Raw genomic sequence first — 26525 nt, 5'->3', positions numbered from 1 at the left:
CTGCGCTACTAGGAATTCATCAGTCTTACCTGCCTTTTTAAAGAATTAACTTTTGGGTTTCTCTATTACATTTTTCTATTTTTTTATTACTCGTTTCTACTTTCTTTAGGTATGATTTACAGGTTTTTTTTTTTTTAAATAGCTTCTTGGAATGGATATCTGGCTCCTTGTTTTTTTTTTTTTTAAAGATTTTATTTATTTGACAGAGAGAAATCACAAGTAGGCAGAGAGGCAGGCAGAGAGAGAGGAGGAAGCAGGCTCCCCGCTGAGCAGAGAGCCCGATGTGGGGCTCGATCCCAGGACCCTGAGATCATGACCTGAGCCCAAGGCAGAGGCTTAACCCACTGAGCCACCCAGGCGCCCCTGGCTCCTTGGTTTTCAATAATATTTCTTTTCTAATATAAAATGGATACCTTTAAATTTTCCTCTACTCGCTTTATCTGCTGTACATCAAAAGATTCGCTATGTTGTATTTTCATTACCATTTAGTTAAAAAGGTATTCTTGCTTCCTTTTAATTTATTTCTTCTCATTTATTTAGAAATATATTGTTTAATTTGTAAACATCTGAAAAAATTTAGTTATGCTATTAAGTTCTTGCTTGATCCTACTGTGGTTAGAGGATATATTGAATCACTTAAAATGAATTTAGAATTGCTTTTTGGTTCATAATATAAACATATTTTTAAGTATTTCATGTGAGTTTGAAAAGCTAGGTCCATTTTGTTAATTGTGTTTTCCACATTGTCTATATTGTTACTGATTTTTTTGTTTACTCCTTTTGACTTTTATCAAGAGAATGGTTTCAATATTTCTATGTTTTTTCTTTTTAGCCAACTTTTAGCTTTGGCTTTATATGTTTCAAAATTGTGTTACTAGGTGCATGCAAATTTAAGATCAAACCTTCCTATTAAATTATACTCTTTTTATATCTTGAAATCTCTATTTCTAAATATACTCCTGGATTTAAAGACTACTTTATTTTATGTAAGTTGCACTATGTCAGATGTTTTTTGGTTAGTGTTTTCAATGTATGTCTTTTTTCAATTCTTTTACTTCAAATGTTCTGTATTTTTATATTTACAACATGTCTCTCTTTTTTTTAAAATATTTTATTTATTTGTCAGAGAGAGAGAGGGAGAGAGAGCGAGCACAGGCAGACAGAATGGCAGGCAGAGGCAGAGGGAGAAGCAGGCTCCCTGATGAGCAAGGAGCCCGATGTGGGACTCGATCCCAGGACGCTGGGATCATGACCTGAGCCGAAGGCAGCTGCTTAACCAACTGAGCCACCCAGGCGTCCCTTAAAACATGTCTCTTAAAAGCAACATACATTTCAATTTTAAAATACCAGTTATTAAGCCTTTGTTTTTAAATTTACATTATTTATATGTTCATGTAATATGATTACATATAATCTTGTATTTAATCTAGCATCTTACTAATTTTTGTTTGTACATCTGTTGTTACGTTTTCTCCTTTCTATCTTAGTTTTTAACTGTTTGTGTATATTTTTAGCTTCACAGTTGCCCATTGTTAATTCACTAGTTACATATGTTTTTATTAATCTTTCAGTGATTAGAGATCATAATGTGCACCTTTGGTTACTTGCATTTAAGTTAAAATGTTACTTTTACTATTGAATGAATTATCAAGGACACTGCTGTAGTTTCCTGCTTTGGGCCGAGTGTTGTCACATGTTTCAATTCTTCAAATAATTTAAATCCTACAAGAGATTTTAAAAAGATTTACTTATTTATTTATTTGAGAGAAAGAGGGAGGAGGGACAGAGGGAGAGAATCCCTAAGCAGATTCCTTGCAGAGCGTGGAGTCAGTATGGGGCTCGATCTCATGACCCTGAGATTATGACCTGAGCCAAAACCAAGAGTCAGATGCTCAACCAACTGAGCCCCCCAGACAGCCCAATCCAAGGAGAATTTTTGATCTTTGTGTTAATGATATTTCATGTTTAATTAGGGTTAAACATATATCTGCCCTTTCTAGGTTTTCAACCCTCCCTGCATTTCTGTGCTTTTTTACTGGGACCATTTTCCTTCTGTTGAAAAATTCCTTTTAATTTCTTTACTTCTGTTAGTATTTTTCTATTCATGATGAATTTTAAATTTTTGTTTGCCTAAAAAATACGTTCATTTGTCTGGTATTTAAGACTTCTTGCGCTATGTATTTAACTCTAGTTTGGAACTCACTTTCTTTCAGCATTTTAGAACCGTCATTTTATTGTCTCCGTCTTCCCTTGTTTGTGCCGTGTAGACATCTGTCGGTCTCATTGCTGCTCCTTTGAAGGACAGATTTCTTTTTTTCCATTGACTGTTTTTAAGGGTTTTTTGGTTTGTTTGTTTTTCTTTTTCTATTTTTTTTAGCAGTTCACCCTGAACAGTAGTTAACTCTCTGAGTTGTTGTGGTACGTGGACGTCTCAAAGGATTCCCCAGGGACTCACAGCTTTGTATACCCCCCTTTTGCCCCTCTAAGCTCTGATTGCCTTCGTAGGTCTCTGGTCCTTCCAACACTTCCAAAAATCATTATCCAGCTTTTGAAGTTGTTTTCCATGAGGTGATTCTCCTAATACCAGCTACGAGACCCCAGCTGGCAGCGAGAGCACATGGTCAGTCAGCCAGCGTGAGTAGGTGGTCTCTCAGCGCGTTTCTGTTGATCGAGGACGTCTTGCCAAGCATTCTTCAAGCACTGCTTGAGAATTAACGCATGAGGTCAGCTTGGCCTGGAAGAAACATGCTCGTGGGTAATGTGAAGCGTGTTCGTAACGTCTGGTGGAAACAGGTTCCAAGTTCAGTAGGTTTCTAAATGGACCGGGAGCGGAAATACCTCGGACCCGCTAAAAAGATGCAGATGAAAGCCAGCCCCAGGGGAAGAGTGACGGAGGCACAGCTTCAGTCCGGCTGGAGCCCTACACCCCGTGACCCTGGCTGATAAACGTCGGGCACAGCCCACTGACGTTTTCTATACCTTTGAGGCTCCGTGTACCCTTGGGAATTACCCAGCCCGATTCAGTCCTCTCCCCTGTGCCCCGAGATCCGATCCAGCATTGGCAGGGTTCCGCAGAGGAGGCAGAGTGAAAACAGTGGCTTTGCAGGGCCTGTGAAGAGAGGTCAGAATCCCACTTCACCCACCCGTGTTCTATATTGGACAATTCCCGCAAATCCCCAGTCTTGGTTTCCTAATTTGTGAGACAAAGACTGTTATGACAGTGAGGCGTGGTGTCACTGTTGGTGGCCTGGCACGTGGTACCCAGTCAGCAAGGTGTGGCCGTTGCTCACTCTTCCTTTTAGTCTTACCTTTCGTGTTCTGGGGATTCCTCCATCACTTACGTCTTTCGTCTCTCAGGCTTCAGTGAGTTCTCTCTCGCCCGTGAGTGCTGGGGGAAATCTGGCCTAGGAAGGGACAGCAGTGGGATTTGTGCTGTGGAACCTATGCTGCAGACACTCTAATGAGTCCAGCAGCCTCTTTTCCAAACCGGCGGCATTCATTACCCCGCTGGCCGAGAGGGTCAGCCTGGCTCCAGAAGCAAAGGCGGGACGGCAATTTCCAGCACAACAGAAGTGGTGGCAGAAGGATCATCCGTCTGCGGAGACCCTGCAGTGATGCAATTACGGGACCGTCGTGGGGTGAGATTTCAGTGGCATCCGGGACGTATGGGGCAGGTCTATAGGGGCCCCGTTTTGATGGGGTGATTACGGTGTGCTAATGCAGCACAGAGATTCTGAGGCTTGGTTAGACCAGATACAGGCCAGTGAGGGTCATTTTGTGCAAAAGTCTGTGGAGCCACGAGGGGCTGAGAGATGGGTGTGTGGGGGACCCGGGCCTGGGGAGAGGTCAGGGTGCTGGAAGATGAGTGAGGTGTCACTGGGATGACTTGTCCTTCGCAGGAGGGAAGGGGCTGTGGAGGGAGCCAAGGACTTAATGAACCCAAAGACAGAATCCCTGCAAACATCCGAATCTTCAGATTTTAGCCAAGTGCCGGTGCCTAGTGTTACTCGTGAACGGGAAGGGTTTTTGTTTTGTTTTGTTTTGTTTTGATGAGAGATTGTGGCGCTGGGTGTCACACAAAAACAGTGATTCCCCCAGCGTATCGCGCTGCCAACTGACTTACATCTCACTCGATCATAGAACATCGGAGACGTCATCCGGGAGGAGACCCGCCACGTTCGGGCCCAGGGATGAAAGAGCTAAGGGGGAACCTGGGGGCCTGAGACAAAGGTCAAGCTGGAGAGAGCCGATTTCCCCCGCAAAGTGACCCCTTCTTTTCTGCGGAGTACACAGAATGAGTGGGTGGAGAAGGTACCGGAGATGTCACAGGCCTGGGTTCCAGGAGAGATGCTCTCGAGGCCTCGGGGCCTCCCCCGACCTTAGTGCGGACCGGCTTACACACAATCACTGGGTTTCACGCTGGCAGAAAGGCCACAAGCCGGATGAGTGGTGGATGGCGGGACCATCCTGGGTGTGGGGAAGCGTAAACAGTAGTAGCGGCCGCTGTCCTGTGCTTTGACCCTGTCTGCGCAGGAGGTCCTGTGTGCCTCTGGTGCGTCCCGAGCCAGGGACACGTGTGGAGGGCAGAGCGCATCTGTCGTTGGAGGGGTGGCCTGCACCGATGGCCTCTATTTCTTGGGAGAAGGGGGGTGGGTCCAGCTCCTTCCTTGCTTGCCCCCCACCCCAGGTTATTAATCTCTCTTCTCTCTGTTATAATTATAGTTGCATAATCAGAGAACCTGAAAGCAATGCCTGCCCCTCCCCCATCACGGTCGTCTTACCGTTGGTGGGGACTCAGGACGGGGGCAGGACGGAAGGCCCTGCAGCTCCCAGCCCCCTCCTCCCCATCCGCCAGTCCCCTGGGAATGGAGTGCTGCCCTTCTCAATTCCGCCACCAACGTGACATGTCACTGGCCCCTCTGGATGGTGAACAAGTCTCTGACTCAGATGTACGGGAGCGGTCAGCAGGCGTCTCTGGTGGAGAGCGGAGGGGTCAGTGCGACTCATCTCTCGCGGTGGAGACACGAGGCAGCCTCGTGTAGGGAGCGTCGCGTTGACTTGGGGGCGAGGCAGACAGGTTCGAGTGTGGCTGCTTTGTGGTCCAGCTCTGCGGCTTCAGGCAACGGAACCACTCGGGGCCTCCATTTCTTCTTCTTAGTTGGGAAATGACACGCACCTGGTAGGGCTTGTGTGCAGACTAAGCCAGGCGTGAGAACGCTCCCGTGAAGTTTCCCTCATGCCCACGTATCCGGGAGGGACCGGTGCCTGACATCGCGGTGGTCAGGGGTGTTTGCTGAACGGAACGTTACCGGGAAGCGTACTCGGGGTCTGCCTGTGCCTGGTGAGGCGGGAGTTGTGCTGTCTTTGGAAGCCACAAGAACCAGAGCTAAGCGGACCTGTGAGATCTCGCGGGTGTGCGTGGCCCGAGGGGGAGTGGAACAGATGGGCCTGAAGGGAGCTGTGCGCTGAGGAGCGGTCCCGTGTGACGGTGTCCAGGAGCACGGCGCTCTTTGCGGTGGCCCGAGAAGGTGGGTGGGAGGGAGACCTTATTTCACGTCTTCCAAAGTGCTCGCCCGAGCCGATGCCAGAGCCGTGGGCATCACGGCTTCCCACGTCAGGCAGCGCCGAGTCCTCCCCGCGGGCTCTCGCATTCTCTCCGTGAGCTGTGACCCGGTGGCCAGCAGCACAGTCTGAAGTGAGCTGGTGAGGTTCAGGAATCCGGTTTTGCCCGGATCGTATTCCTGCTCTGCTTCGGAGTGACAATCGGATAAAGGATGAAGACAACTTAGGTCTGGATTTCACGCCGCTTTTCTTTCTAGACAGAAGCGGCTCCAGAAGTCACGCGTGCGGTGTGTCTCGAACACTTCAGAACCCAGAGGACAGATCCTGGTCCTTCCATCCGGCGAGCTGTCCTCCCGGGCAGGTGCTGACTCTCACGGTCTCATGGAATTTGTGTTTTAAAACGGCGCAACGCGTTGCGAGTTATCCATTTTACAGACGAGGATACTGGGGCGGGTGCAGAACTGGGGGTTCATCTGGCCTCTCCCTCCCCACCAGGATGCTGCCTTTGGGCAGCATCAGGAAGGTTCTCTTTCGAGGCGCTCACTGGTCCACTTCCCCGCTCTGACAGGGCCGATGGTGGCACAGGTCTTTGGCCTTAACCAACAGTGATTCCTGGTGGTTTTTTTCATAAATTACGAAGGACGTGCTTCAAAGCACAGTTTGAATGCCACGTGGGGCCACACGTGTCCGTAGGACCAGGCAACATGCCTCTTCTTCCCATGTGTTGTTTGTGGTTAGCCCCGGGCCCAGGCCCATCAGCTTCGTCAGACTAGATCTTCTGCCTGGAAGAGAAGAGAAGCAGTGGCACCGAAAGACAGAGGCCAGCTGGGAGCTGCGGTGTCGCGTACGCAGTGATGACACGTTAAGGTGTGTTCTCCTGACTGAAGGGACCCTAATTCAGGCTTCAAGAGAGAATAGTTGGTAAGAGCTTCTCAAACACGTGGTCCGGTCTCAGAAGAATTTTTATCTCAAAATAAATGATTTCATTAATTTCTAATTAATATCTTATTATCTCTTGAATGCTCTCTTTTTTTTTTTTTTCCTACTGCCAAAGCCATTATCTTAGTCTGGGCGCCCACCTCCTGCTGCCAGGACTGCCCGGGTCCCTCATCTCCTCTCTCTGACCCAGACTCTCCCATGAAGCTGGAGCGAGCTTCGGAAAGCCCTTGTTTTGACCACATTCCTGTCTGTCTTGCTGTCTGCGGACCCCACCGCTGGCACAGGGGTCACACTCAGGCTGACCGCTCACTGCTGGTCGGCCGCGGCCTCCCTCTTCCGCGTGCCCTCTCCTACTCTCTGACCATGTGGGACTGTTTATGCTCTTCCGATTGCCCTGCTCCCTTGGTGCCTGGTCTGTGCATCGCCCCCAGCTCTGCAAGGCACTTCTGGCCCCACCCGCCTCTCCATGTGGGCTCTCCCGGTCCCGGAGAAGAGCTCATCTCCTCCTCGAAGCCTCCTTGGCTCCTGCCCCAGCCGTGTGGACCTGGCATCCCTCCCCCTTGCTTCTGCAGCCTGCTGTTCTGTAACTCGTCACACTGTGTTGTGAGTACCCAGTGGACGCTGTCTGAACGGGAACCACATCTTTTTTTAACTCTAGCAATCACCCTGATGTTTGGTGCATGGTAGGTTGTCAGTAACTGTGAAATAATGAACGAATGCTATTTTATGGAATTGCTTGTTTTCCTCCATCAAACATTAGTGGGGCAACTACTATGTGCCAAATGCCAATCATCAGGTTACCTGATGGTACAGGCGGAGGGTTACAGCAACGACAGAGTGACACTCTGCAGGGGCTTCTAGCTGTAGTTAGGGAAGCCTCCTCATTTCGTGAGGTCTCCGTCACAGTTGCCTTTCAGGTGTGGGGACGGAGGCGTCCAGTTGTGGCCAAACGGTCAGTTCTCAGACGCTTACCTTGTAAGGGCCTGGGGATTATCTGGTCTAGATTCTTAACTGTTATTTTTGCCCTGGTATCATTCATGGAACTTTGTGAAAAAGATAAAATTCTAAGTTAGTTGGGTAAGAATTTGGTGAGAGTCTTGGACTCTCATATAATGCACCCCTCTGATCCCTAGTTACCCTGAAGGATGGTTTGAAAATGACAAATCAACCCTGACATCAGATATTACAGGTGAGAAAACTCAGTCTCCAGAGGGGAACTGATTTCTTTTAGATCACATTGCTAAGTAGGGGCAAATCTATCCTCTGTTATTACCCATCACCCGCCACCATCACCCTCATCATCACATCACCATCATCACCATCATCACAAACAACCATCACCATTGCCACCATCACTACCATCATAATTATCATCACTATCACCACCATCACCACCACCATCACCATCATCATCAACACCATCAACCATCATCACCAATCACCACCATCATCATCAACACCATCACTGTCATCAACATCATCACCACCATCGCCATCATCACCATCATCATTACCATTATCATCACCACCATCAGCACTACCATCACTGTCATCATCATCATCACCATCATCATCACCATCATCACCACCATCACCATCATCATCACCAACACCATTACCGTCATCATCATCATCACCATCATCAACCATCATCATCAATCAACACCGTCATCACATCATCATCATGTGTGATTGTCATCATCTATTTTCTTAGCTTTCCATTCTGTGCCACAAAGATAAGAAATCCACATGGAGACTTCCTATATTCATTCATAGGCCATGGTTTTCTATTTATCCTGATCTGATCTTTACAGAACTGACTCATCAGCTCATCTAGGAACCAAGTTGCCAGCACACAGCAGCCAGATATCCACACCTGCTCAGGAAGTGAATTTTACTTTCTGCCGCCTCTTTTCTCATTGGATCCTAGCCTCTTGGTGCATCCGAACCCAGATGGTTTCTGTTTTGCTGCGCTGCCAGCCCTTGATGTGCACATACTCCCTGGAACATGGCTTCTGCAACTGGCCTACTCCTCGTTCTTGGGTGTGGTATCACATCTGACTTCAGGTTTCCCTCACATCAACCCGCAGTGCCTAAGAGCAAAACCTCTATCAGCCTTCTGTTGATGGCAGCTTTGTCCTACATGCATTAGACCCGAGGACTGGGTGTTTTCCTGTGCAGAGCCACCATCGTTGGCTTCTCCTTCAGCAAGACTCTGATGCTTGGCCATGACTGCTGTGGGAAGCTAAGCTCCGATTTACCTACTCTGAGGATTCTTGGTGCCAAGCACCAGAATTGGATTCTAGCTAACTAAGATAGAAGAAAGATATACTGGGAGAATATTTGCTGGCTCATAGACTTGATGGAGGCTCAGTAAGTGGGTGGGAACCAGGAATGTTAAACATCCAGAAGCTCGTTCTGCTCAGATGCCCTGACCAGGCAAGCCGGTCTAGCGCCCCTGCCGTCAGGCAGGCCTGAAACCTGCTGGCACGCACTCTAATCCGTTCTCCATGATCCATACTCTCAGGTGGGACAAAGCAGCTGATGGCCATGCTCGGTCACAGGCTACCTGCAGGGTCCGAGGAATGTCAGCCCCTGGCGTTTCGCTCTTCAGGTGCAGCAGTCCATGGCGCCTCCAGGGTCTCACCTGGTGGTGAGCTCACATACTAGGCGGGGAGAGAAAAGGCCGGTGCCAACTCTGTCGCTATATTTGCTTCCAGTGTGTTCTGTGTGCCAACACCCAGAGCTCTTCCCCAGACAGGGTTCTCCAGCCTGACTCCACACTCACAGCTCTTGGTTTAGTGACGACTATAGTGAGCCCAAGAGGCTCCCACGGGTGGGCTGTGTACTTAATCTGGCCCTGGCCACGGGGCTGACTCTTACTGGCTTTTGTCACTTCACGCATTCCTCTCACCCACTGAGGATCTAGAAGAGCTGGGCTTCCGAACTGCGAGAACTCTCCCATCTCTGCACACTTGCAGCTGCCTTTTTGCTTTCCAACCAGCCACCGATATTTCCTAATCGTGCTTCAAGCACAGCCGTATCAGCCAATACTCTCCTAATTCACATTATGCCCAGACACTCAATGGGAACCTGACCTACCTTCCTGATGCCGCACATGACAGAGTAGCCAAGGGTTTGCCCCATGGACTAGGGCCCGAGCTTTCCAGGTCCTGACATCAGTCTCCCTGTTACCAACCGTTCGACCGCTAAGCCAGTGACATACTTCACATTGTCGCGATGCCAACGCCCCAAGTCATGCTACCAAGGTGTGTATTCATTGAGGTGACACGTTCTGACCTCACAGGGAAGCCCGACATGCAGTGGTGAGCACTAGAAGTGATTTGCGGTTTGCCCGCAGTACGGTGAGGGCTGTGTTCGCGGTGTGGGAGGTGGAGAAGGGGCGGGGTCTGCCCGACATCGTCCTTCTGGCCCCTCCGGAATGGGACAGCAGAGGCCCCACCGACAGCCGCACGTGGCTCCCACAGCCCCCTCCGGGCAACCGTACACAGCTGCGCAGGGGAGGGGTGCAGTGTGGAGGGCTGCACGGGTAGCTTTTCTAGACTCTGCCCTCTTCTCTTGGCCAGCACTGGGTGTCGTGGCTCCCGCTGATCGCGGGCAAGGCTGCTTTCTGGCTGGTTTCCGGTTCTTTCTTAGTTTCCATCCCTCTGCTGAAATTCCTGCCTCTTCGTCCACTGTTTCCTCAAGGGCCTTCAACACGGCGACTGTGGATATTTTAAAACCCCGTATGATAGTTCCAGTCCAGGCCCTGCCGGAGTCTGGTTCTCTTGCACCTCTGTCTCCTGATGGCGAGTGTGCCTACTTCCACGGGCGGTGTGGGGTTTAGTCCACCGAGTCAGCAGGGGCGCCTGGCCAGGCTTCTGCTGACCGGCCACCCTCCTGTAGCTCTGCTTTCCCCTGGCCCCTCCGTGGTGGGGCTGACTTCCTGGGGGTTTCCGGTCTGTGCCCTCACCACCAACCCCCCACCCCCTGTGCCTGCATCTCGGGGCACCTTTCTCCAGCCCTCATCTTCCATGGAGTAAGCACAGTCCAGGGACTCGGCGCGCTCAGCGCAGCGCGGGGTGGGGCCGGTGGGGCGCCCTCCCTGTGGGTTCCGCATGGCTGGCTCAGGGTGGCTGCTGCCCCTCCCCCAGGCCACCCGGCATGGGCAGGAACGAGAGCCCCTGAGTGTGCCTGATCGCCCCCGGTTCCGGCTGGCAGGGCTGCGTACCACCTCCCGCAGCGGTGTGTACGGACCGGGCCTTCCCGGTCTCTGCTGGGAGAGCGGGGCTGCTGTGTCTCCTTGAAGGGTCTGGATTCCCCATTCTCAGACTTCTGTGGACTCAGTGCAGGTATTTTGTGGATTATGTGTCTGTTTTTTGTCATAAATGGTAGGAGCGACACCCTTGTCAGTGTCTACATTTTCAGTGGAAGCCCGAAGTCCGCTGTCATGTTTTTAATTACTACTAATTTAATTGCTTTTTGTTCTCTAATGACTTTCGTCTCAGAGCCTCCTCTCTGGCAGTGCGGACGCACTCTCCTCTCATCCCGCTGCGGACGTGGAGGGTAGAGCCCCTTCTTCGTCCCGCCTTCCCGCGCGCACAGTCTGTCTCCTGCAGGCCGCTTTGTTCCCCCTTGATTGTTCTGGTCGCTGCTTCCCCTCGTAGAGGCTTTCTCGCGGCCGTCCTGCCGTTCCTGACGGCTGCTCCTGATGGAGAGCGGCGGGCCGGCCTTGTTCGGAGGGTCTGGAAGCGTGGGCAGCGGGGTCAAGTGTGGGCTTCCCTACAGAGTGGCCCGGGGGCTTCAACAGAGCCCCTGATGTCATCTCCCGATTCTGTCCAGTTTGGTGACTCATTTCCCAGACGAGGCTCTTCGTCTCCCGCACCTTGAAACCAGGTCGGGCCGCGCCGGCCGCCACGTGTTCCTGTTCCGGAGAATTCCACATCAGTTGTAAAGAGACTTGACTGAATGCCTTTCTGGAACACTGCTCCTCTCTCTTTCTTTATTACTTCTCTCCCAGAGCTGGGAAATTGGTACCTATTTACTGTGCCTAAGCAGACGGCTGTACAGCCACATTCAAACTTTCTCATCACCCTCCCCGGGAGTGCAAGTATGAGACGCCCACTCTCAGGGCAAAGCCTCCTGCATACTCGTCCTTTGAAGCTGTGCGGCCGAGTGCGGGCCCACAGTCGCCCAGGCTTGCTGAGGAACAACTGTTCTGAAGCGGCCGGTTAGCCCTCAGCCCGTCTCCCACACGGGGAGGGAGTGGCCGAGTCTCCCCTCACTCTGTGTCGTCGTGCCCGCGCCTCTCAGGGGTTCAGCCCTCCCTGCAGAGGCAGGAGCTCCCATGCCCAGGAGGCACCGGTGCTCCTCCATACTCATGACACATGGCAGCAAACAGTCAGGGAACGGGCGCCTGGCACCGAGGAGACAGGGGTTGGACTCGCGCCCCATTGTCTGCATCCCCGTTCTCTGCGCGTGTGTGGGACTTGCTTCTTGCCAAGCTCTCTGACACCTGCCATCTTGCGAGTCCTCTCTCTGTCTTGTGAGCCAGGGACAATTTCACGACACCCGCGTAACTGTCGGGCTCTTGCCGGCTCTGGAGACTGAGGGCATACCCGTGAAGAGGACGTCCAAGTGCACAGGGGACCCGAAGTCCTGGCAGCCTTGGTACCCAGTCCTTGGTTGGGGTTGACCTAATGGAAGGCTGTCTCTAACACTCAGGGACCAAAGGAGTCTTGTGATGTGCTAACGTAGACTTAACGGGAAGAAATCCCTACGGCCCTGATTTAACATGTGGACCAAGGACATAACGGGCACATAGAGGGCTTCCCTGGGAATTCCTGCCTCTCAGGTCCACACAAGCCGTTTGCACCTGGGTCCTGAGGAGGTGATGCGTCTTTTGCCACGTCCCTTGTGCTGCCCATTTCCCACCCTGAGGGCCGCAGGGAAACTTGCTCTCCCTGTCCTCTGCAGGGACACGGACTCGGAATGAGTGATGCGAAAGGCCCGAGCTTACGGTGACACGTGGAAGGCAGGATTGGCTAGACGTGCATGTGATTTGCTGTGACTCTTCAGGTTTTGAGGAGCAAGCAAGCAGGCTTTGACCCCCTGGCAGGGGGTCAGGAGTGCGGGGGGACCTGGGCCAGCGCCCCCGCCATGGGCTTCTGGATCCTGGTGACCACCTGCCCAGGCTGGTGCTAGGGTTCGGGGCCGAGGGCCCCCTGCCCTGACCAGCACCCCCTGCCCCTGCTCCCGCGCGATGCGTGCTTGTCCCCTGGCACGCACAGCAGTCCTTTCCGGGTGTCCTCGATCAGACTCCTCGTCCGAGCCTCTTAAGAACAATTGTGCTCGGAGCCTCTTAGTATTCCGGCGGGGCTGTCTGCGGTAATGTGCTCGCGGATATGGGTGCCACTCGTGTGCAGGGAGCTTGAAAAATGACCAGACAGAGCCGAGCTCGCGGTGCTTGTTGTCAGCAGAGCCGGCAGGATAATAAATCAGCCTGTCTCGTGTCAGGGTCAGTTCGTTTGATGTTGAAAGCATTGGGGCCAATCTAATCAGGCCGGGCACACCCCATTTGTCCGGGGGCTGCGCGCCCTCACGCTCCCGAGATTGCTCTAGGCGCCGCTCTCCCCCCTGCCGGCCTCGGGGGGCCTCGGGCCCAGGTAGGGGCGAAGCAGACGGTCCACCGAGCAGGGGCTGGAGCCTCCCGCCGGTTTTCCTTGGCTCCGAGAACGCTGTGCGTTTGGCGATGGAGGGAGGCTGGCAGGTACCTGCTGTTTAGCGGAGGGTGGGGAGACAGAGCTTTACATGATTCATTTCCTCTTGGAGAGCCGAGGAGCTGGGCGGGCTCCAGAGTCTGCAAGGCTCAGTGCAAAACGGGGTTGTGGCTCCCGTGTTCCAGAAGCCAGCCCGAGTGCCATCCGCGTTCGTAAAACGGAAATCTCTTTCTTTCCTTCCATGATCGGTCTCTTAATTTGTCATGTTGCTTTTAGTCGATACATAATACAGTTTTCAATAAAGAAAAATTGTAATTTTGAATTATTAGCATGAATTTTACCTTTGGTCTCTGCATAGTGCAGCAGCTATAAATGCAGATCGGAGGGGACATGCGTCCCACGCAGGTCGTGCGGCACGCTCTCTCTGGGGGCGCGTCCCTGCTGGGTGCCTCCAGCCGGGCAGAGCAGATCCCTGCCGCTGACTCAGGAAGGTTGGCAGAGGAAAAGGTCCCCTAGGAGCAGAGCCACTAGGGGTGCCGCCCCGGCTGCGGCATGTCTGCGAACCGGAGGCGGAGCCCGGCATCTACTCCCTGCCTGGGGCAGGCGTCGGGGTGTTGACTTAAGCGTTTCCCCCTCCACGGCCCGTCCCCCAGCCTCTCTGGATAGGTGACCCTCAGAATCTTGAAACTACACTATAGGGACACACTCAGGACCTGGATTGGGGCGACAAGATCTCGTCAGGCACCGTCAGCTAGGGTAGGGGATCCCCAAGAGGTGTGCCCAGGCCCCCAGGTCGGACGGGGTGATGGTGGTCCCTGGAGTGGGGGGCAGGGGAGCTGGTGGCCAACATGCATCCCAGGGAGGTGGGTAGGGCGTGTCAGGGGCTCCGCAGATGAGCTGTGTCTCCACGCCTCCTTGTTTCACCAGTGTCACTCACCAAACTCGGGTTCACAGATGACGGCAGGAATTTAAGACGGTGGCTGCAGCCTGCCCTTCTGAGCGGGCACTGGGGGCTGTGAAGTCGCTGCCACGAGGCCATCTCTGCTTGGGGAGCCTGACCACGGGGGTGACCGGTCAGACAGAGTCTTCTCAGGGTGCTGGAGTCTGAGCCGAGCTGCGTGAAATACCGCAGTCGCTCCACACCCTAGAGGAAGCTGGCGCTTCCCAAACCGGGGCCAGGGTGCTCCCAAGAGGCCTGGGGGGCTCTGCTCTGTGGGCGTCGTTTTGTGCATTTTCCCTGGGGGGGTAAGGCCAGGACGGGAGTACGTCCAGCATTTCGAGATCACTCAAGAACACGGCCGCAGAGGGGAACAAGCTCCGTGTGGGAGGTGGGTCCGCGGGGAGCAGGGCGGGAGAGCAGGGAGGCCTCGTGGACGCGGGCGCTGACTAGCAGGTTCCTGCGCCATCCTGGCCGTAGGGTGCTGGGCCCACCCGCAGCAGCTCCCCGCCCCTTCCTGTCCCCCGGAATCAAGGACGGCCGGTCGTTAAAGACGGCAGCCGAAAGGAGGCCTCCCGCTGAGGACCAGTGGCTGCTGCTCGGGCCACCTCGCGGCTGGGGGTGCCTGTCGCAGGCTGGGGAGTGGCTGTAACGAACGTCCTGAACGGGGGCTTTCAGATGGGTGACACTTCCTGGTCCCGAGGCCGGGGGTCCCAGATCCGGGTGCCCGTGTGGTCGGGTCTGCCGAGGCCGCCTCTTGCTGTGGTCCCACGTGGCAGGAGGGGTGAGGGGATCCCGTGCGTCCCTGTGCGAGGGCTCGGCTCTCATTCTCAGGGGCTCCCCAGGACCTAGTCACACTCCAGAGGCCCTGTGTCTTGAAGCCGTCATGTTGGGGCTCCTGGTGAGCTCTGGAGGCCAAGGCGTTCAGACGGTGGCTGCCTGGGCCTGGGGGTGGAGGGGCGTCGTGGGCCATGCCTTCCCGCGTTAGAAACTGTCGGCACACAGCCTGGGCCTGAAGGTGGGCGAGAGGCTGCCCGAAGTGTCCCTTTCGTCCTTCCACCCTGCACTGCAAGGCTGGGATGCCCACGGCCCAGCTCGGCTTCACGGGGTGTGGGAACGTGGTCTCCTCTCTGTGGGAGCGACCAGCATACCTGCGCTGGCCGTCTGCACACTGACCGGGAGGACGGGGGAGGGAAGGCCCACCCGAGTGGCGCACGGACCCAACAGAGGCCTGCAGAGCCGGACGTGGCCCGAGGAGGTCAGCCCGCCTGCCCACAGCTGACCACTCACAGGGCACCCAGAGTGGGACAGACCGGTGTCCTTCCTCATGACCCTGCTGACCCTACAGCTGGGGACAGTGTCCTCTTCCAGGTTCGTGCAGTGAAGGGGTTTCTTTCTGTGTTTCTGGTTGAGAACTCTGCTTCATTTTCCTTGGATCAGGAGGGAGTTTTGTCCTGTTTCGTATTTTGCAGATATAAGTGGACACACGGTATGAAAGGAGAACCGGCTCCCCACCCGTGAGTTTACTTCATTGTGAGTGTTTTCCTGAATGAGCGTCTTGTCCCAGCCCCGTGCTGTCGCACATGCACTGGCCGGAGGAAGCCTCGTTGGGAAGAACGTCCCTGGGGGATGGGTATCCCCCCGAGGACCCTGGCCTGTGGACGAGGAGCGTGGCAGGCTCATCACACCTCCCCCTCCTCCCCCCATCCCAGGCCTTGCTTCATGGGTGTGACCAGGTCTGGCATCTGGCCATGTGGGATTTTTATTTTTGACTGTGGCCTTCGCATACAACATCGTCAGGGAAAGTCGGGCAGTTACTGAGGGAAAGACGGGCCCGGCCCGGTGCCAGGAGCTGAGTGAGGAGAACACACTTCCCGGCCTCGCCTGTGTCCTCGGGCGTGTGTCTCCTGGGCTCAGCCGCCCTGCCAGCCGCTACTTTCCTGGAAAGCTTCCATGGGGGACACATGGCACGGGGCTCTCCTCGAGGACGTGCTCCCGTCCGCAGGTCCCCACGCAGCCACCAGAACCGAGGTGTCCTCTCGCTCCCCGGGGCCTCCGCTCCCTCCCCACAGGCCACATGGTGGAGCGAGCCCGGGTGCCAGCTCACTGCTCTCAGACCAGCGGGGGCGGGAGCCGGGGGTGAACCCGCGTGAGCGAGACTTCGGGAACACCAATTGGCAGTCTGGGGCGCCCGGAGCACCCTGAGAGCTGCCAGGAGCCCCTGTGTGGGCGGAACCCGGAGTGCCTGGGCGTCGGCGCGAGAGCTGTCAGGTCGCTTCCAAAACTTGCCAACAGTGACAGGCGTCTCGCTTCCCTGTCTCTGCCCACACACACACTTGTTCCGGGCCCTTCCGTGAGGTAGGCCTGGAGAAGCTCGGGAGTGATGCCCACGGCTCTGGCAGGATGTGCGGACTCCTGCTCTGGGCAGGGAGCCGCGGGGTGGGGGGTGATGATTTCACGGGTGCGGCAGGAGGAAGGAGGGTCCTTCTGGGCAGTGAGGCCTGGAAATCATCCATAAGTCCAGGACTTATGGGCTCAGAAAGGCTCATCTCCCATGTATACCTGCCTATCTGCGCCCAGAGCTAGGGTCCAGTGAGGGAAGGGAGGGGGCTGCGCTGGGAGGAGGGGGCAGCACTGGCTGTTCACAGTGGGAAAGCTCCAGCACCCTCCCACCCTGAACACAGCAGAAGGGTGCCCAGGAGGGGCCACTCGGGGCTCGTGCCAGATCACCCCGGAGGCCGTGTGGCCGCCTTCTCCTTGGTGCCAGGTGGAGGCCCTGGGCTTGCACCCCCCACAGATGGGGGGCGTGAGGGAAGGGGCCTGCAGGGTCTCCAATAGTCGCAGGAGGAAAGAGAAGAGAGGGGCCAGGTGGAGGAGGCAAAGGGTCTGACGGGGCCGGGGTGACAAGACCAAGCACCTCTAGAAGGGGAGGACATCAGAGGCTGCGCCTCACGTCCGTGAGCCGTCTCAGCTTCCCCGGGCCCGGAGCTCCGAGGAACCGGCCGTCGAGGTGGGTGCCTGTCTGCTGGAAGTCTTTTGGCTGCAGAGTCCGGGCAGAAAGGAAGAAGCCAGGAGTAGATCTCGTGTACCCGCTGACCGTGGGATCTCGGCGCGGGGCAGGCAGCCTGGCGTGAGGGGGCAGGGGGCCCGCAGTAGCAGCTGATGGGAAATTCAGCCCAGCACGTGCTGGATGCCTCCCTCAAGGCTGCAGAAGCGTCCTGTGGCAGGGGCTTGTGGCTCAGAATGCAATCGGTACTACCAGACAGTGCTCTGGCCTGCTCACCCCATCTGCTGTGGGGGGGGGGGGACGGGCCCGCTGCAGGGGAGGCCAGCAGACTAGGATGACCTCGCTGGCCAGAGAGGCCGGCCTCGGGTTCCGATGTCCTGCTGCGGCTGCGAGGGACCAGCTTTAGGCCAAGGCGGAGTCGTTGCTGGGCCCAAGGCCTGGAGAGAGCAAGCTCGGGCATTCCTGTCCCAGCCCAGTGGAAAGTGGCCAGAGGACAGGAAAGGGAGGTGCTTCCTCTGCCCTTAGAGGAAGTAGGCAGGTGTCTGCCCAGAGGGGTAGCCCCAGCTCGGGAGCCCCATGGAGAGATGGGGCTCACAGGGTGGCCAGGGAGAGATCCCACAAAGGTGGGTAGGGCTGCGTGTGGCTGCGCCTGCGGAGCTGGGGGGCTCGGGGCTGCAAACGGGCTGTGTTCCATCCGTTTCTGGAGTTTTAATTCTTCCATTTCCACCCCTGCTTCAGTTTCAAGCTCTTCCATAGAAGGGTTTTGGGTGTTGTTAGAGGATGATTTGCTTTAACATACTTGCTTCCAAGGGCAGAAGTTTGAAGAACTTGCATTGAGGGAGTTGTTCAAGCCGATAATATTTGATGTGTTTGTCATTATACCTGTAAAGTTTTTCCGGTGAGATAAACACAACACCAGGCAAGATTTATTAAAGGCGTCTCCGGCGAAGTTTCAGGGCTCAGGAGGAGGGGAGCCAGGAGAGTTGCACCGGGAGGAGGTGGGCACCCTCGGGCGAGGTTCCGCGACTCTGGAAAGCAGAGTGGCGGAAGTCGTGCGTAAGGCAGGGAGGAGGGGGGCTTTTAAGGGGTCTCGAGGGGAGCTCAGGGGTCTCTTGGCAAGTTCCCTTATTCGTATATTTCTCCTGCTCGTCGGGGTCCCATGGGTCCATAGGAGCCCGGGGCGGGGGTCTCAGATTCCTGCTTGGGCCTTTGTTCCCCTGTGCGAGCTCAGGTCTGGTGGCGGGAACTTTCGCCATCTTAAGTAGCCCCTTCTGCCAGCCCAACAATACCAGTGATGTAAACTGGAATTTAAACCTTATTTTTGTGGAAGAAGGGACTGACAGAGCCCAGTGGCTCAGGGCTGGGGGCGGTGAGCAGCCCTGTCTCCGGCATGGTGATGGGTGTGGCTGGCTGGGCTGCCAGGGACAGGGACACCCCCAGAGCCAGACGTGGGTCCAGCGGTGACATTTGCTGTGCCTGACATCACACGTGTTCCCTACACACTGACTTTTTGGAGACCCTGCTGGCTTTGATTAGGTTTCTTCTAGCACCGGGGGACACAGAGCAGCCCGTCACTGGGTTTGGGGAGATGACTTGGGTTGCTGGGGCAGCTGGCTCCTGAGCCTGTGGGCCGGGGTGCTGGATGGATTCGTCTGCGGCAAATGCAGGGTGGTCCCCGTGGGATTGTCTGCGGCTTTGCTGAGACCAAACCAAGAGCGCAATGTGCGTTTTTTCCTTGGTGCCCTCTGGAGCGCAGCCATGGTCCTGCACTGGCACGCTGGCTAACTCCCCGGATTCTCTGTGTATTGTGGTGCATTTGGGGCATTTTTGGACAAACAGGCTGTAGTTTATAGCTTCAGAACGTGCAGTCCAGGGGCCCCGTGCTAGAGCCCTTACGTGCACTCTGTTCAGTGGGAGTTTTTGCTCACGTGCCGTGGATGGGCAAGGGGAGCTTGGAGCGGTTAGGGCACACATCCCAGGAGCCAGGACTGGATGCTCGGTGCCCTGTTCAATGGTGGCCCATCACCTTCACTTTCTTTCAGATTATAGCACGGGACCTGTGTTAGTCTTTGTCTCCAAGTACCCTGCAGGGACGGTGTCACCTGAATTCTTGCCCTCACCGGCCGTGTAGTTAGGCGAGGACGGCACTGTGCTCCTCCTGGGCCTCCTGGTAGCACGGGAACAACCTCGGTGCTGACTTAAAAGGTCTCCCTAGAAAGCTCCACAGCGGCTCGGAGTTAAGCATCCTGCGACATCAGGATTCCTCTTCCCAGATCGCCGTCCACGCGCCTCCCGCTCCCCACTTTGTTCAGCCCGTGGAAACGCACCTGCAGGAACGAGGAGCCAGACTTCCAGAGGGCCCGGGTAGCACACGGGCAGCGCTCGCTCGTTGGCGCTCACGTGCAGGGGTGGCGGGATGGCCCCGCCAGGAGAGCCCAGTTTCCTGGGCACAGGGGTGAGAAGGGCATGCGTCCCCCTCCCTTGTGGGGACAGATGTGTGTGATGGAGAAGCCCTCTGCTTATTCCACAGACGCATGAAGAGACGCCGACCGCCAGAGTGTGGTGTGGCTTTGATCAAAATAAAAGTTGTCAAAGTTGTATTCATGACTTCACTGGTACAACCATGAATATATTAATATTCTAGATCAAAACACTTTCTTCAGCATAAATGTTTACTTCTTCAGACTTTAAAAGTATTTATGGGGAGCCTGGGCGGCTCAGGCCAACTCTTGATTTAGGCCTCGGCCATGATCTCTGGGTCTTCCGATCAAGCCCCATGTTGGGGCTCCACATCAGGTGCTGGATGTGGAGCCTTTTTGAGATTTTCTCTCTCCCTCTCCCCTTGCTCCCCCCCAAAAAGTACTGTGGCCCCACATCTTGCATCTGGTATGTGTAGTGAGGAAGCCCTCCTGGCTGGGTCCCCAGGGAAACCTGCAGGTTGAGGACATGGGAAACAGAGAAGTGACTTTAAGTAACGTGTCCATTTCCCATAATAAAAATAATAATGTCAATGTCAAAAGAAAAGTTTTGACACACTAAGGAATCAATCACTTTGCCAATAGGATTGATGGTTTCTTTGCCAAGATATTTTCCCCAAGTTTAAAATAGAAATGGTTGGAGATGAGTTATATGGTGCCATCTGGATATTTAACAGCACTAAATGACTTCTCTCCTTCCCTGACCCAAAAAAATGTATCACAGTGGGAGGAACAGACTGCCCTGATTATCTATTGGGTTCCAAAAAATTGGGTCATTTTAGCAAGATAAAAGTGTTAAGGCTGAGGCCCCCTGATGTTTTCAGTAGTCAATTTCCTTGGGTGAAGCCCAAAGTGAACCAAATTTGCTTTTTGTCGTGTCAGTGTGGTTCGCGTGGTAGTTTATCAAGCAGAGGTTTGGAACTGAGGGTCCTAAACTTCAGGCCACTAATCACTACTTAGTGACCTTAGGCAAACCCCTCCCCTTGTGCCCCGCTGTCTGGACTCTGTAGTTCATGCTGGTCCCGGGTCGGGGCTGTGGGGCTGTGGGTCCACCCGACACAGCACACGAGCCACCACTCTGCAAAGACCAGAGTGTGTTTGGATCTCATTGTCAGACGAGAATGTGGTGGTGATGGAACTGGTAACTTCTGTAGGCCTGTGGCGCTACCAGGCTAGTTCACAGCATCGTAGGAGCGGAAGGTGCCGTTTACAAATGTCCGTGCCCCCTCAGATTCCTGTGTTGAAGCCTAGCCCCCAACGTGAGGGTTAGGAAGTGAGCCTTTGGAGGTGGTTGAGTCTTGAGGGCAGAGCCCCCATGAGTGGGATGAGTGTCCTTACAGGAGAGACATGAGGGTCCCGCTCTTTCTGCTGTGTGAGGACATGCAAGAGGTCATAGGTCTGAAGCCCAGAAGAGGGCTCTCACCAGAACCCGACCCTGTGGGCCCTGTCATCTCAGACATCCGGCCGCCAGATCCATGAGAAGTAAGTTACAAGCCACCCAGTCTGAGCTGTAACAGCCCAAACCGACCGAGACAAGGGCCACTGGAATAGATCTCGTGCCGCTCAACGGCAAGCAGGCTGAGATGCTAATGGGGAGAAGACATGCCCCATCCCGGCGTGCAGCTCAGTCCGGCTGCAGAAAGCGAGCAGGAAGCCACATGCTGCCCTACATCCTTCTCGTGCTGAGGAGAACCGTGACCCCACAGGTCGGAGATCAGAGCTCTTGGAGAACGTTGGTGGATGACAGTCTGCTGCTTCTGTGGGATGAGCTTCCCTTCCTCCTCTTGGGCACCCTTGGCCTCCCTTCAGCACGTGGGAAATCCCGAGCAAATGTGCACAGTATTTGAGCTTACCCGATGGGGAGTGTGTCGGACTTTCACGCCTGTGGGTATGAAGCATGTAGGAGGAGAGAAAGACTCTTCAAAGGGTTTGCGTCCTAGTCCAAGGCAGCATGTTCACGGTGGGGGCTTGTTCAGGAACCCGCAGAGCGGCGTCAGTTGGGAACCCCAGGTCACACTAGCCTTCCTGTCTCGCCCGAGGGGTGAGGGGAAGTCTCCGAAGCACATATAAAGGTCACAGCCCAGGAGCATGAACCCAAGGAAAGACAGACCTATTCTTGGGTTTCCAGAATGTTCTCTTATCCCACGGCAGTGGGACTCCTATATAAAAACAGAAGATTGTGTCTCAAAGAACTCCACGCCTCAGCGCTATTTAGGAAGGAATCTCCAAGAAAACCTAATGACAACAGGGGAGATGGGAACAAGGACACTGGGGAAACTGTTGGCCTCTGAGCCCACAGCTTCCGTACATGATGGACACAGTCTGCTCCTGGCCAGATCCACAAAACCTCACACCAAAGGCCTGTTTACCTCATTTCCACTTACCTGATACATCATGTCCACTTTCAAGAAAAGATTGCAAGGCGTGCTAAAAGGCAAAAGTCACAATTTGAGGAGGTAGCCAACCCTCAGAACAAGACTCAGATATGGTGGAAATTTTGGAATTTTCAGGCAAGGATTTTAAAGTGACCACGATTAACACACTCTAGTGGATGAAGGAGACGCAGCTCGTATGCAAGAACGAGTAGGTAACATGAGCAGGGAGGCGGCTCTCTCAGAAAGAATCAGAAGGATATATTAGAAATAAAGAAACACTGTAGCAAAAATAAAGAATGTCTCCAATGGGCTCGTTGGTGCACTGGACACAGTCGAGGAAAGAGTCAATGGAAAGCAAAGATAAAAGAGAATACGAAAGAAGTACGGGACAATTACAGGAAGTAGGAAATGCGTGTAATGGGGATAACAGGAGGAAAAGGAGAGAAAGGAAGAAAAGGAATATTTGAAGCAATGATGGCTAAGAGTTTAAAAAAATAGCGACAGGCAACCAACCACTGATCGAATGGCTTACACTCGTATGAGAGTGGCCGGAACCCAGAACACTGACAATACCAAGCACTGTGAGCACACGGAGCAGCTGGGGCTCTCACTCATTGCCGGTGGGATGCAACCTGGTTCTGCTCCTTTGAAACCCAGTTTCGTGGTTTCCTGCAAAGCTGAGCACACTTACCCCATGATCCAGCAGTCACCCTCCTCGGCATTTACCCAAAGAAGCCAGAAGCTGTTGTCCACATGAAAACCTCCAGGTGTGTGTTTATAGAGGCTTTATTCATAATTGCCAAAAATTAGAAGCAAAAATTGACGGAAGAAATGTCCTTCAATAGGTGAATGGACAGACAAACTGCGAAATCCATTCGAGGAAATATTATTCAACAGTAAAAAGAAGTGAGCCATTGAGCCACAAAAATACATAGAAGCCCATTAAACCCTATTGCTCAGCGAATGAGGCTAATCAGAATAGGTCACTCCTGTAGGATTCCAGCTGTACGGCGTTGTAGAGTAGACAAAACTACGGAGATGGCAGGGAGATCATTGGCAACGAGATCAAGGGTTCAGGGCTGGGGAGGGATGAGTGGGTGGGGCATGGGGGATTTGCGGGGCAAATACAGACATCATGACATTATGTGTTTGGCAAAGTGCATGGAATGTATGATGCAAAGAGGGAACTCTAATATATACCATGGATTTTAGTTAGTAATAATGTATCGATATGTATCGATATTGGGTCATCAATTGTAACAGAGGGACACGCTAATGGGAGGATTGTGGGATGGGGTCAGAGGGTCTATGGGAATCCCCCGTAACTTCAGCTCAGTTTTTCTGTAAATCTAAAGCAGCTCAAAATAAATACAGCTGATTGATTTATAAAATCCTCTAGTCCTACAACCTCAGGATAAAACTGAGTATTTAGGTGTATTTTCTTGCAGCATTTTTCTGGGGGAGTATTTTTATAGTGCAATTGTGCTGTTGTGGAATGTACTGATTTACAACCTAATGCTTTTGCTTAATAATAAATCTCCTGCATTTCCCATGTTGCTAAAAATCCCATTAAGACAGGGCTATGAACGGCTGCCTAATATTCCGTTGTATGAATGATGGAGGTATAGGGCACTTGGTCTTACTCAACATTCTTTCATAAAAGTCTTTTTGTGAATTCCCAATAATTCCCATCGAATACATCCTGAAACATGGAATTACAGCATAAAAAGACAGAAACACTTGTGGGTTTTGCCTTCAGTTTTTTTGCCTTCAGTTTTTTACCGATGTCTACTCCCATCAAAATTGTTGTGTCTGAAAGCGTGGAACTGGTTCTCTGTGCTTGTTGGAAAAGACTCCCCCAAAAGCCCGTCTCTGCCCAATACTAAAGAGCCAGCAGTGCCAGTTTGTTGATAAGTCTACTTGGTGCAGAGTGAGGAGACGTGCAGAGGACTCGTGTCCCTGAGTGTCCGGGTGTGCTGGCTGCGGCGTTGAGATGAGAGGGTGTGTGACCGGCAGAGTGGGTCCAGCCTCTGTAGAAGGAAGAGCTCATGCTTGGGCCATGTTTCAGCCACAGGAATGGCATGTCCAGCCGCGTGGACATCAGTGTGGTCCTGGACTTTGGTCCTGTGTATTGAGGGTGGCATGGGGGGCGCTAAAGGGTGAGGCAGTGATGGCCTGAGGGGGCTGGGGACACATGACGTGGGCAGCTTTGGGTTGCATGTAAGGTCATTGGGGGAGTGGCAGGCTGTTAATCAACTGTTTTTGGTAGATGTATCATAGGGCTAAAATTGTGATTTTTTAAAAAAGATTTTATTTATTTATTTGACACAGAGAGAGAGATCACAAGTAGGCAGAGAGGCAGACAGAGAAAGAGAGAGGGTTGAGCAGACAACCCGATGTGGGGCTCGATCCCAGGACCCTGGGACCATGACATGAGGCGAAGGCAGAGGCTTAACCCACTGAACCACCCAGGCACCCCTAAAATTGTGATTTTTAAAAAAATTTTTGTTTGGAAATTTTTAAACATACACAAAAGAAAAGTGAATTGAAGTTCCAAGTGCAAAAGCCACCACCAGGTTTAAAATTATCAGCACAACGAATCCCACTGCGCTTACACGGCTTCCTAGCTCGCTCTCCCTGCGGGTTGCTGTGCACCAGAGCCCACGTGTCTTACCATTTCATCCTGTTTCGGTGAGACTGTCAGATAAGGAGACTTTTAAACAAGAAAGAACGAAACCATAATACAGATCACGCCTGACTGACCAACAGTGATTCCTTCATGGGACCGTCTGTCCACTTCTGGAGATTACGTGTGTGTATGTGTGTGTGTGCATGTGTGTATATATGTGTACTTATGTGTATGTGTGTCCCCGTGTGAGTATATGCATTCATGTGCGCGTATGTGTGTGTGTGCACGCATGTGCATGTGTGGGTGCATCATGTTACATGTGTGTATGCCTGTATATGTGTGTATGTGTGCACAAGTGCGTCTGTGTATGTGTGCATTATGTGCACACGTATGTATATGTGTATGTATGCATGTGCCACACATGTGTGCATGTGTGCGCATATGTGTATGTCCATGTGTGTCCGTGCATGTGTGTATTATGTGTATGTGTTTAATGTGTGTATGTATGTGCATATGTGTATGTGTGTGAATGTGTGTGTATGTATGTGTGTATGTGTGTTTTAAGGGTTTGTTTGGAGCAGGTTCCAAAGGTCACTCAGGTATCTGCCTTGGTTCCTCCCCTCCACATGGACCCAAAGGATTTTCTGCAGCTGGTGTCTCCCTGGTCTCTGTCCTTGGGTTTGGGGACCAGCTTACAGGCTTCTCTCTTGGGTCCGGCAAGCCTGCTGCCCCCCCAAGGCCTCTGGCACTGTCTCCCCAGAGGGGGCTGTGCTGCCCCCAGAGGCCCCCCTGCGATGCCTCCCGTCAGGGTGAGCCCCTGGCTCTCAGAGGTCCGGTATCACTCCTGACCACCTGCTCATGCACCTGCCATGGGAACCATCTGCAGTATATCGTCCCCCCCTTTGATCACATGCTGGTGTTCAGAGGGACCACTTGCTACCCAGCTTTGTTGAAGCTGTACTCGGAGAGTTTTCTGTTTGGCTATGCAAGCTGCTCTGTTTTTATGGAGATTTATGGGAGGTTCAGAAATGCCCCACATGCAATGCCTTTCCTCTGGCTTTAGAGAAAGTGTGAAGGGGGCACAGGCGGGATGGGGCAGGCGGGGCTGGCAGCCACGGGGGCTGCCACACAGATGAGAAGGGGCCCAGGGTCTGGTTAGGGCACAAAGGAGCGGACCCTAAATCCCTAGGATATAAGATCAGCAGACTTGGTGGCTAGTGTAATGCTTGACTTTGTCATTATCTCAACAAATAAATCTTCATTCAACACACTCACTGATCACCACCTCGGGGGCTGGCGGGGAACAGCCAGTAACACAGATACTCTTTCTTTTCATTTGTCTAAGTCTGCTATGTGCTTTCACGTTTTATAACCGTGGCTGTTAATAGTAAGTTATATGCTAGAGATAAATCTTAATATTTTTGAGAAACAGAATTAAAAATGTTCCCAGCTTCCTTTTCTGGAATCGTTCATTTTCCTTGGTTTTGTTGACAAATACTTATGCTTTCCTTTTCCAACATGGCCCTGCCATTGTTCGTGTGGGATGACCTCTCTTCCAGCAGCTCCATTTTGCTTAAGTCCTTTAAAATGATTAATTGATGATGACCTTTGAATTAAAATACCATATTTCTTGATTCTAAGATGAATATTTTTCACCTGCGAGCATTTCTGAAATCTGAATGCAGCTTGTAATGGATGATTGCTTTTAACACAGTCTTTTTTTCCCTGAAAAGCTGTTAGTGAAAAGATGATCATCTTAGGATCAAGGAAATATGGTAATTGTCCTCCAGTGGCATTGTGGAGGGCAGCAGCCTGCATCCTGACCAGCGGGATGCGTTCCATCTCACAAGTGCTGCCTACAAAAAGTTGCAAGAAATCTC

This window comes from Lutra lutra, chromosome 9, assembly GCF_902655055.1.
Source record: "Lutra lutra chromosome 9, mLutLut1.2, whole genome shotgun sequence".
Taxonomy (NCBI): domain Eukaryota; kingdom Metazoa; phylum Chordata; class Mammalia; order Carnivora; family Mustelidae; genus Lutra; species Lutra lutra.
This window is presented reverse-complemented; position numbering follows the sequence as displayed.